This window comes from Camelus bactrianus, chromosome 6 (assembly GCF_048773025.1).
Source record: "Camelus bactrianus isolate YW-2024 breed Bactrian camel chromosome 6, ASM4877302v1, whole genome shotgun sequence".
In the NCBI taxonomy this organism is placed as follows: domain Eukaryota; kingdom Metazoa; phylum Chordata; class Mammalia; order Artiodactyla; family Camelidae; genus Camelus; species Camelus bactrianus.
In genome coordinates, this window is record NC_133544.1 from 24,628,275 (window position 1) to 24,640,380 (window position 12,106).

Below are 12,106 nucleotides of genomic sequence, written 5' to 3' on the forward strand. Positions count from 1 at the left end.
TACAGCTGTCCAGCGGAGTGTGTCTGCCAGAGCAGTGGGCAACTGCAGGAAATGGAAGCAGGACAGAACAAAGGGGCTGTGGGCTCCCGGGCTGCCCGGGGGGTAGCTCCAGCCTGTTCCTGCAGCTCCCTGGGGTGTGTACTTCCCGGTTGCTTTAGGCAAAACCCTGAGGTCCACTTTTCCCGTAAGAAGGGGTTCCTGAGATGGAGTCTTGGCCCCACACTTGGGGGCTCTGACCCCAGCCACCACTGGCTACCCTCAAATTCAAGAGCACCATCCCCTTCCCCTCCCCACAGGGCTACCCAACACCCAGCCCAATGCCCAGCCCTCTAAACCCAGCCTGAATGGGGGGACTCCTAGGTTCCACAGACCCTGGCCCCAGGGGACTGAACCACACCATGTCCGGCTCACTCTGGCTGCTGAGTGCAAGGAGTGGCAGATGCTGCCTGATTTCGTCCTCATTCTGTCTCCCATCTTCCATCTTCCTCTGTCTTCCTCCTGAGCGCCTTGACATGAAATGAGAAAAAAATGCTTTTTTTTTTTCTTTTTCCAATCCAAACCACTTACTGTAAGACTCCCTTGTGCCTCTGACCTGCAAGGTGTGTTTGTTTTTCTGTTGTGTTGCAGAAGAAGGGGAATCCCCATTCTTTCTCCTTGGAGGCTGCTCAGGACAAAGCCATAGGGCCCAGGGGGCAGAGGCCACCTCAGGCTTTGGAGGGGAGCCATGGATGGTCCAGTGGGATGGATGGGGTGGGGTGGCCCTGCTGAGGCAGCTGCCCTTGGTGGTCAGTTCACCGAGGCCTGGGCCCCCTGGAGGACACTCTGGTCAGAATGTGCTTCTGGCTGGTGATCACAGTGGGTGTGGGCCAGCCCTGGGGGACAGGCTTTGCAGAAGAAACTCGCTTTGTTTCCTGCTTCTCCACTCTGGGGCGGCACCCATTCTGAGCTGTTGCCTCTGATGGACTGAGAGGTGGGATGAGTACCCCTCCCCTTTGGTCAGGCTCTGACAGGGCCCCAGGGACCCCTGCCCAGCCCTTGCAGGCTTGGCTTCAAAAGTCACCCACTTGGAGGTCCACCTCCCCACCCAGACCAGCCACCCCTGGAGAGAACTAACAGAGACCAGGGGAGCATCCAGAGGCCAGAAACAAAAATCTACATCCGTGGCCAGGAGCCACACAGCAGGAGCGAGTGAGAAAGGAACTCACTGTCCCTCTGCCACACTGGCAGTCCTTTCAAATGGTTTAGGTCCTACAAGCCCTGTTTCATTTGCTCTTTCTGTATTTGTGGAGCCCCACCTGTGTACCTGATGCTATCCGAGGCACCAAGGACCTAGCGGAGAATAAAACACACAGGATCTGCTTTCACGGATCTTGTATTTGAGTGGAGAGACAGACCAAAATCAGGTGTTACAGGATGTTGGGTGGACTTTATTGTTTTTCGAACTGGGGACTGGACCAGAGCTTAGGAAAAAGCAGTCTTGAGTCTTCCATGCTCTAAAACAAAGAAGAAACAATTTAGGGCTGGACACATCTGCCTACAGGATTAAGAGATGGCCAGAGTAATTCTGCTAGGCCCAAACATCACCCAGAAACGCCTGCCTCTGTCTCCATAAACAGACAACGAGGGAGGGGGAAGGGAAAGAGAGGAAGGTGAAGTCCCCGGAGACCTGGGTTGCTGACCCCTTCTTCTCTCCCTGGAGCTGGATTTGCCATTCAGACTAGCCCATGTGCTATCTGGCTGGGAACTGGGGTGGGGGAGAACAGAATAGTGACAGAGGACAGAGACAGCGGACACCTCGGGGCATCCGGCGGGAGTTTCCTATGGGTCAGGGGGACATGGGGGAAGGTGGATGGCAGTGAGCTGCCTCGCCCGTGTTCTCCCAAGAGGGAGACATGCAGGTGAGGAGACCCCACAGGCTACAGGCTGTGGGTGCAGGGTCAGGGTCAGGGCAATAGAGGGCGGGTATCAGGTATAGGTCTGGAAGGGGAACACATCAGGGAACAGTGCTGCGGGGTGACCCTGCGGTACACCCACAGGAGAGTTGGCATCTGGATGCCTGTCATATCAGGCACATTTACAGCCAGAGAAGAAACGGGCACAGCTGAGAGAGACATTCCCCTCATTTCTCCTTCCTGACCCTGAGAAAATAGAAAAAGGGACTCTGGAGAGGAGTACAAGGGCAGACCATGCCTCTTCCTGCTCCCTTGAGCCAAATCCAGGCCCTGCCCAGGGGGAGAGAAAGTGGTTAGTCTTAAATTGTGTAGATCAGCCCAGATGGGGCTGGATCTTTAATAAATTAAAGTGACAGGAACATCAGAAGATCTGCCCAAGATGCTATTAAGAAACAGGAAAAGGAGAGTCCACATGGTTCAACTAGAAACAATGATGAGAGAAAGAAACTGGTTTGTTTGTTCTCCCACTGTTTGCTCAATAAGCAATTTATACATGTAAACAAAGAAATTAATGAGAAAATGTCTTATGGCCAGAATATGGTTCTGGCATATTAGAGATGGCCTCCCCTTTGAATCTGAGTTGACCAGGGTCTGCTTTGATCAACAGAATATGGCAGAAGGGACCCTATAATGGTTCCAAATCCTTTAAAGAGGACTGGCAACTTCTGCCTTGATCTCTTGGAACCCTGAGCTGCCATGTAAGAAGTTCAACTATTGTGAGGTCACCATGTTGGAAGGAAGCCCAAACTTATGGTTGTGTGGGGAGGAAGGAGGGAGAGAGAGAGAGAGAGGCTCAGCCAGCCCCAGTTGCTCCAGCTCCCAGGCATTACAGTCATCTCAGCTGAAGCCCCAGACCCCACAGAGAAAAGAGAGATGAGCTGTACCCACTGTGCCTGGTTTGATTTCCTAACCTGTAGAATTAGGAGATATAATAACAAAGTGTTTGGGGTCTGTTTGTTATGCAGCAATAGGGGCTGAAGGGAAAGTAAGGAAAGGTGATGAGACAGTGTTTGGGGAAGGTTGTCTAGACCAGGAGGTCAGGGAAGGCCTCTCTAAGGAGGTGATATTTATGGTGAAGTTTGAAGGACAAGAAGGAGCTGGTCATGTGACGATCACTCCAAAACAGACAATAGCCTTCCAAACAGAAAACTCAGTTGATGCAAAGGCCTAGAAGGAATCGCTGTGTGGGTGGAGTGTGCCGGGCAAGGGAGGAAGGGCCAGGAGATGTGAAGTTTGAGGCAGGCAGATCATGGAAGCGCTTTGCAGGGTAAGGAGTCTGCATTTTTTTATAATGTGGAGGGAAACCATTGGATGGTTTCAAGCAGGGGAATGAAGTGACATTTGAAAGATCATTCTGCCATCTGTGTGGCGAATGGACCCTAGGAGTGCAGGACCAGAGGTACAAATTCCACTTAGAAGGGACAGCAAAACCAGGCAACCAACTATGGTGGCTTGTCTAGGAAGAAGTACTGGAGATGGAGAGAAGTAGGTAGTTTGGTCTTAATTATGCACGTGGGCTCCCTGATCACTCATTTATGAACATTTCTTGAGTCTCGGACCAGGCATTTTGTAGTAAATACATGTGTGAAGGGACACGATATATTAGTACATGCAAGTCTCCCCACTTACTAGAGAAGATCCCATTCTGGAAGAAATAAGCACAAGGAGAGAGGTCTTAGCTGGACAGGCTCGATGTCTACCTACAGAAGTAAGAGGAGACACGATGGGAGAGGAAAATGAAAGACCTCAGGGTGAGAGCTAGCAAGAGAGCCTTGTGTTTTGTTCGGAGCTTCTGATGATAAGACATCGTGGGGAGTGAAGCGTTTGGGGAATGTTGCTACATTTCCCTCATGTTGAAGGCCCTGTTGTTCTCAGGCAGAGACCGAGCCCAGTGGAACACCCGGATTAGCCAGGGTTGCACGGAGATAGCTGACATTGTCCCTGATCCTAAAGTTAGTCAAAGGGGTCAGATACGCACAGGTGATCATAATAGAAGGAAAGAAGCCCGCTGAGCTTACGGAAATACAGGTGAATTGCTACTAAAGCAATCTGGGCCACCTGAGATGATTGACACGTGGGGGAAATCAGGGTCAGCTTTGCAGTCAGTGACATTGAGGGCTAGGCAGGATGGGGTGTGAGGAGATGGCTGAGGAAGGCGTTGTGGGGGCAACCCGTTAACAGAGACCCAGAGGTGGAAAACCCAGGGATTTTCAAGTGCTTCAGTTTGGCTGATGCTTAAGGTATGTGAAGCAGAGGCCTGATGGACAAGGCTGGAAGCTGGGCTGGGCCCTGGACGCCATCCAGGGAGTTAGGGCTTTGCAAAGCAGCGGGAGGCACTGAAATTTTTTAAGCAGGAGGGTGACATGATCTTGGAATTCAAGGCTGAAAGAAAATGTGCAAAGAACCCATTTCCGCCTCCTCATTTTACAAATGAAGAAGCTGAGGGCCAGGTGTGTTCAAAGCCATGGCAGTCAGGTGGGCCAGAATTTCACAGTTTATCAGTAAGTGACTGAGATGGATCTAAATTCAGATTTGAATCCAAAACCTGTGCTTTCTACCCCTCACCACATCATCTCTTCTCAGGATGGAGAGCAGAGGAGAGCCAGAGGGGAGGAGGACTGTGTCTGCCCCAAACCTGAGAAACAGGCCAGACATCTGTGAGGTGGGTCGACAGAACAGGCCCCTCCACAAACTCTGGTGGGAAACCCAAGCTCCAGACAGGGCGGTGACAGGACCGAGCCTTGGTGTGGAAAGATGGCTCTGTCAGCACCAGAGCCCAGCAGCTGTTTTCCTGGAGAAGGCTGACCCTTCCCTTTCCTGGGGGAAGCCTGGAGCGTTCCCCCTCCCCCAACATTGGCTATGTCTAAGGCAGATGGGAGCCTGGCCCCTGCTAATCGTCTGTGGGCCCCACCTCACAGGCCACGGGGCTCCAGGCCAAAAAGATGGTGCGTTTCTAGTCCCTGAAGTAACTTCGTTACTATGGAAACACCAGGGAGGCCAGCCAGGCAGGAACGAGGGGGAGGGCTTCCTCACAGAGTTGGGCGCACCTCCATTTCTCTCACTGACAGGATGTTACCTGGGTGACAGGGACAAGGTCCTGCCTCCATACTGACCTCTCACTGAGGCCCTCTAGAGAATCAGTCCTGTCCTCACTGGACTCAGAGGAGGAGAGACACCCCCCACCCCCCACCCCCTAAGTCTTCCCTTCTTCTTTCTTCTCTAAGGCCCCTGTCCCACCCACCCAGCAGTCAGCCTGGGCCACCCATGAGTCACCATGTGGGCCACTCTGTAACAGGAGCTTCTGCTCACACAGCCCAGGCCAGCAGTGCTGGTTGTTTACAGACATGTGACCGCCTGACGCCCCCAGCGGGGGTCTGAGGTTTAGACTGTAATGGTGATATCCTCCCCTCATTGAGCTCTTTATCCCTTTCAAAGCTATCTCTGCCACAGTCATCTTCTGAAGCCTGTGAAGTCTTCTCATTTGCCAGACAAGCTGGAAGGAAGCACTGAGAGGGTGAGAAATCCGCCCAAGGAATTTCAGCCCCAGGGTCTCTGGAGGGTCAGGGAGCTGACAGCTGGCAGAGGCTGCCACACAGCGAGGCAGAAGCTGAGGCCTCGCCGGCTCTGACTCGCTTCTGAACCCAGGGCCAGCCTTGTGCAGTTATGGCAGTCACCACTCAGGAGGGAGGGCCCAGGCAGGACCTGGGGTGGGGTCACCCAGGAGCTATCCCCCTGGATCAACTGGAGATACAGCTTCTCACCAGACCTGGGGGTAGGGCTCTTCTCACAACCAAGTCCTGAGTCCAAATCTAGGAGACTCTGGGTGTCTTTGGAATCCTTCTTTAGAAACCAGTCCTAGCTCACCAAGATTAGCTTCCACACAGAGGCTGTTGCCCTGAGACCCTTCATCTTGATGTCTGTATAGGCTGCCCTGCCACCTCCCTTCTCCCCTGAGAAAATAACATTCCCATCCTCTTAGGAAAAGACGAATGGTTATGTGGCTAAAATAACAAGTAACTCTTAGCACCAGTTCTAAACCTGGCTTATACGACCTCTTGTTTCAGGAACCACGCTCCTGGAACCGTGCACGCAATCAGTAATAGCCCACCCTTCTGAGAATCCCCAGTCAGCAAGAGCCTCACCCCAGTGACCGTGTTTCTAGAGCCAAAGCTCGACCATTCCTCAACACTCTGAAGGTTGACCCATCCCCGAACTCCATGCTTCCCCAAAGACTACATGAGATGAACTCTCTGCATTGCTCAGAGACTGCCTTGCAAGTACAGCTCTCCTTTGCCTAAGCAAGCAGTAAACTCAGACTGAGCAATACTTTTTTTTCTTTTTTTTTTAGTTTTGGTATAAGATTGGTCTTTATGGGAGCCAGAAGTGCCTTCCTTACTTTTATCCCTTTGCCCTCCCCCAGCATCCCAGCTCCATCCCGGACCCACATGGAACATCCACAAGACAAAAAACCTCTGTTTTAATAAAGTGGATCACTTCCCTTGGCATAATTTTTATCATGTTGCATTATGTCAAAAGACCCTCTCCTCCCACCACCACTGGGCATGAAGCTAGGGAGAAAGGAGGTGATGGAGGAGACATTTTTCCACATGTACTTAATTTCTGATACCAAAATGAGATCGTAATATACTGGTTATTTTAAAACTTGCTTTTTTAAACTTAATATATTGTTGACATTTACCCACGACAATAGATATTCTTCTATAGCATGATTTTTTGAGAACTAAATTGCATTCCATCCCTTGGATATCCTGGAATTTGATGAACTGATCAGTTGTTGGATATTTAGGTTATCTTTTTTGTTGTTGATGTAATAAACAATGCTATGATGAACATCCTTGTAGATGTATTATTGTGGGTAAAAGTCTTTCCCGTCATAAGAATAACAACAGCAGCAAAAATTAAACATATCCCTCAACTGTGCATTCAGCCCTCCAAGGGCCTTCCTGTCCCAGTCTTGGGCTTCAGACCCACGTGTTTTGAAAGATGTCTACACTTTGTCTCTCTCGGCATTTCCACTCACTACCATGACACAGCCCTGTGAAAGTGACTCCAGGGATTTCCATGGTGCCAATCAATGTCCAGTTTTCTTCTTACTCAACAGCACACGCTCTTCTGAGAATTAAACTCACAGTCCTTTCCTGAGCCCACAAGCCTCCATGAGGTCAGACCCCTGCCCACCTCTCCAACCTCATCTCAGGCTGTGCCCCCTCTTTCTCTGAGGTCCAACACATTTGCCTTTTCTTAATTCTGGGAATTTGTGGTGCCCCCTCAGGGCCTTAGCTTATGCTGTTTCCTCTGCCAGGAAACCTTTCCCCATTCTGATACCCAACTCCTCAGCCTTGCTGACTAATACACACGCATCATCCATGACTCAGCTCAAAGACATTTTCTCAGGAAAGTTTCCCAAACACCGCTCCCCATCAAACTGGGTCTAGTCCACCATTAGAGGCTTACAGAGCGCTGTCTACTTCTTGGTAGCACTAATCATTGTATTCTGAAAAATAATTATATAATTTCATGTATATATATTTAACATACAAGTTTTAAAAATTGATTTATTATCACAGATAATAAAGCAGTTTAATTTGCCCTTTAAAAACATAAAACAGGTATTGCAGAGCTTTATTTGACCACTGCCAAACCCCTCCCCAGAGTCTAGGTCCCTGCCTTCCCACATTCCTGGATAACACCACTGTTTGGAGCTTAATATGATCAGCATAATGGTCCAGAGCTTGGGTTCTGGAGCCAAAGTGCTAAGATTTGATTCCTAGTGCTCTTACTTCCTAACTGTGTAAACAAGCAAGTTTTGTAACCTCTTGTAACCTGCCTCAATTTCATCATCTGTAAAGTAAGGATTAATAACAATAACTCATAGTATAGGTTTAAGATTTATATCAATAAATGAAAATAAAAAGAAATACAAAATAAAAAAACAAAAACAACAACAAAAAATAATATCTACATCAGATGTTCCATGTTAAAATGATTAGGATGGTGCCAGGCCCATAGTGAGTGCTGAAGAGATGTTAGCTATTACTAAATGCGACAGTTAATTTTATGTGGCAACTTGACTGAATCATGGGGTGCCCCGATATTTGGTTAAATATTATTTCTGAATGTGTCTGTGAGAGAGTTTTCAGATGAGATTGGCATTTGAATTTGTAGACTGAGTAAATCAGATTGTTCTTGCCAGCATGGGTAGGCCTCATCCACTCCATTGAGGGCTTAAATAGAACAAAAAAGTGGAGGAAGGGAGAATTCAGTCTCTCTGCCTGGCTGGGCTGGGACATTGAGCTTCTCCTGCCCTTGGACTGAGGCTTATGCCATCAGTGCTCCTGGTTCTCAGGCTTTCAGACTCAGGCTGGAACTAGGCCAGGCTTGTCTAGGCCTACAGCTTGCATCCTGCAGATCAGCAGATGATGGAACTTCTCAGCCTCTGTAATTGCATGAGTCAATTTCTTATAATAAGAAATCTATCCATCTATCTGTCTGTCTATCTCTCTGTCTATCTGACTGTCTATCTACCTGTCTATTCATCCTATTTGTTTTGTTTCTCTGGAGAATCCTAATACACTATAATATACAGATAATCCATAGTATTGTTTTGTGTGTGTGGTTTAAAAATACAAATATAAATGGCACCACATTGTACATAGCTCTTACAAACTGACTGTTTTTACTCAACAATAAGTTTTTGAGATCTTGCATGTTCCTACACATAAATTTAGTCTGGGTTCTTTTAAATGCTGAATAATGATAATAATTCAATATATGATTCTATCACCTTACATTAATTCATTTCTATATTGATATTCCATAAAGTATCGAATTTGGAATTTTTGGCAATGTTTAGTATTGCAAGCAATGCTGCAATGAATATCCACATATATCCTTATGTATCTGGGCAAGTGTTTTTTGTTTTTTTTTTTTTGATTAAATATCTAGAAATGGAATTGATAGGTCATAGATCATGTGTATTTCTACTTTAAATAGTTCTGATAAATCACTCTCCAAAATGCATGAATTTACATATCGCTCCCCCCCAGGAATGTTAAAAAGTGCTTTCTACCTGAAGATCTTGCTGATATTCTTTGACACTTTCTCCTACAATGTCAAGGTTTTTGTTTTTTTTTTTAATTTAGAATTTTAAACTTGGATTTATTTTTGTATATGGTATGAGGAAGCGATCAATTTTTTTTTCCTAACATCAATAGTCCCAAATCCTCTCATGAAGAATTATCTTTGCCACACTAATTCGAAATTCCTTCTGTATTCCTAAGTCCAGTCTCCCTAGATGCATGAGTTAATTTTTGGACTCTAGTCTACTCTTATCACCTATTTATGTGCACCAATGCCACCTGTTTTTAAAATTACAGCTTTATAATAAGTCTTTTGGTTTGGTAAGGCAAAATCCTAACCCTGGCCATTTGTTTTTTTTTTCAAGGGGCTATTGTTGCACATTTATGTATAATTTGTACAATCATCTAGAGATATTATGTATAGGTCTAAGTGTTTATTACTGTTTTTCTCCATTAGAATAAGAGCTCCAGGAAGGATTTTTTGGTATTGTTTTATTCACCACCATATCCTCTGTACTTAGACAGGGGTTAGGCTCATAGCAGGCCCTCCATAAGTTCTGGTTAAGGGAATGAATAAACATGTGTATTTTAGAAGCATCTTGTCAAGTTCTGTGAAGAGTTTTTTTGGTATTTGATTAGGATTGCATTGAAGTTTCAAATTAATTTGGGGAGAATTGACATCTTTATGATGATAGTCATCCCATTATTGAAGACAATACATCGCTCCATTTTTTTTGTGACTTACAATACAATTTTATTCTTTTCTCCACTAAGGTCTTATATATTTCTAATTAGTTTATTCCTAAGTATTTCAAAGTTTTTGTTACTGTGATGAATAAGATTTTAAAATTATTATTACATTTTCCAATTGTTATTGTTGATAAATAGGAAAGCTCTTGATTTGTAAGTATTGATCTGGTGAACTCACCAGTTGTTGCTCTAGGTTTTCTAGGTAGATAATCATATTATCACAGATAAGGACAATTTGGCATCTTCCTTTCCCATCTTTAAACCTCTTCTTTGTGTTTAATTTCATATTGTGTTAGTTGTAACTTCCAGTATATTGTTGAAGAGTAGAGGCAGTGGTTCATTTCTGATTGCACTGGGGCATATCATTCAGGATAGGTCAAGATATGCTGCAATAACAAACAGTCCCCAAACCTAGTGACTTAATGCAATTAAAATGTATTTCTCACTTACACCTCATATTACACAACACAAGTCATGGGTCAGGGAGGAGTTCCTTAGTGTTGTTTCTCAGAGACTCAGGCCAATGGAGGCTCTGTTCCTCCATGGATTTGTGCTTCCCCAGTCACTACAGTAGGAGGAATTATGCCCTGGCTTTTGAAGCTTCCACCCTGAAGTGACTCATGTTCTGTCCACTAGCATTTCAAAACAAGCCCCATGGCCAAGACTAACTCCCAAAGAGGTAGGAAAGTGTGATCTTGCCACATGCTGGGAAGACAACTGGACCGTGGGAATGCTTCTCATGCTCACCATTACACATGGTGTTTGCTCTAAGTTTCTGGTAGATAACCCTTTATCAAGTTTAGAAGTAAGTTCATGAGTTTGTTTAGAATTTGTTAAGTAAAGAGTTGGTCCTTATCATGAATGAGTGTTCAATTTTATCAACTGGTTTTATGTCCTCTGTTTGATGTGCAAATGTTCTTTTTCTCCCTTAATTAGTTAAGGCATTTATACATGCTGTTTCTCTGTCCAGAACATTCTCTTGCACCGCTCTCTTCAAATACTTTTTCTAGTTAAGTCTTTCTCTTTCTTTACAGCTCATTCATTCATCCAGCAAATATGGATTGAGCAATGCTATGTGCCAGATGTTGTTCTGGGCACATGGGACACATCAGTGAGCAAAGTATAGAAAGGCCCTTGTCCATGTGGTTCTTACTCTGTGGGGAGGAAAGAAAAGAAGTATATTAGAGAAAAGGCTAATAGTCTTGAGTACAATGGGAAAGAAGCAGAGCAGGGTAAGGGAGAAAGGGAGGTGTATGGGGGAAGCTGTAGGTCTCTTGAAGAGGTAACAGCAGGGCAATGACTCAAAGTGGGGGCAGAGTTCACCAGGTAGGTATCCAGAGGCAGACTGTTCCAGGCAGAGGGCAGCTGTGGGGCAAGGCCCTGGGGTGGGAATTGCCATGTTTGTTCTAGAAGCAGCAAAGAAGCTCAGGTGGCTGGAGCTGAGTGAGTCAACTTGGCAGGAGATGAGCTGGAGAGATAGTGGAGAAGGGGGACCATGAGGGCCTTGGAGGCCATGGTAGGGACTTTGAGTTTTTCTTGGATTAAGGGGAGCCCTTGCAGAGTTTTGAGCAGAAGAGGGACAGAATCTGACTGCGCTTTGAAAGGATCCCCTCTGATGCAGTGTTGAGAACCACCTTTAGGATGGCCAGGATAGAAATAAGAAGACAGGAGGAATCTCCTACAGTAAATCAGGTATGAGATGAAGGTGCTCCAACAAGGTCATAGCAGTGGAGGTGGTGAGAAGTGCTCAGATCCTGGATATATTTTGAAGGAAAAAACATTATGGTATTCTAATGGATTGGATATGGAGTGCAAGAAAATAAAGAAGCCAGGATGGCTCCAAAACTTTTGGCCTGAGTGACTGGAAGGATGGAGCTGGAAGAGTGGAAGAGGCTTTAGGTGGCTAAGGTTTCAGGCAGGGGAGGATCAAGCATTCAGTTTTTTCTTTTTCATTATGATGATTTTTTAGTGAGATATAATTCACATGTCATAAAATTCACCTCTTTAAAATGTGAATTTGATGGTTTGTATATTTGTAAGTTATACAACCATCACAGTATCTAATTCCAGAACACTTGTTGACCTCCAAAAAGAAACCCATCCTCATTATCTACTCACCATCACCCCCCCTCCCTGGTATCTACTTTCTGTCTCTATGAATTTGCCTATTCTGGAAATTATATAGAGATGGAATCATACAGTGTGTGGCTTTTGTGTCTGACTTCTTTCACTCAGCATAATGTTTTCAAGGATCTGGACTTGTTAAACTTGAGGTGTTTTATTAGACTGTTAAATAATTCTGGT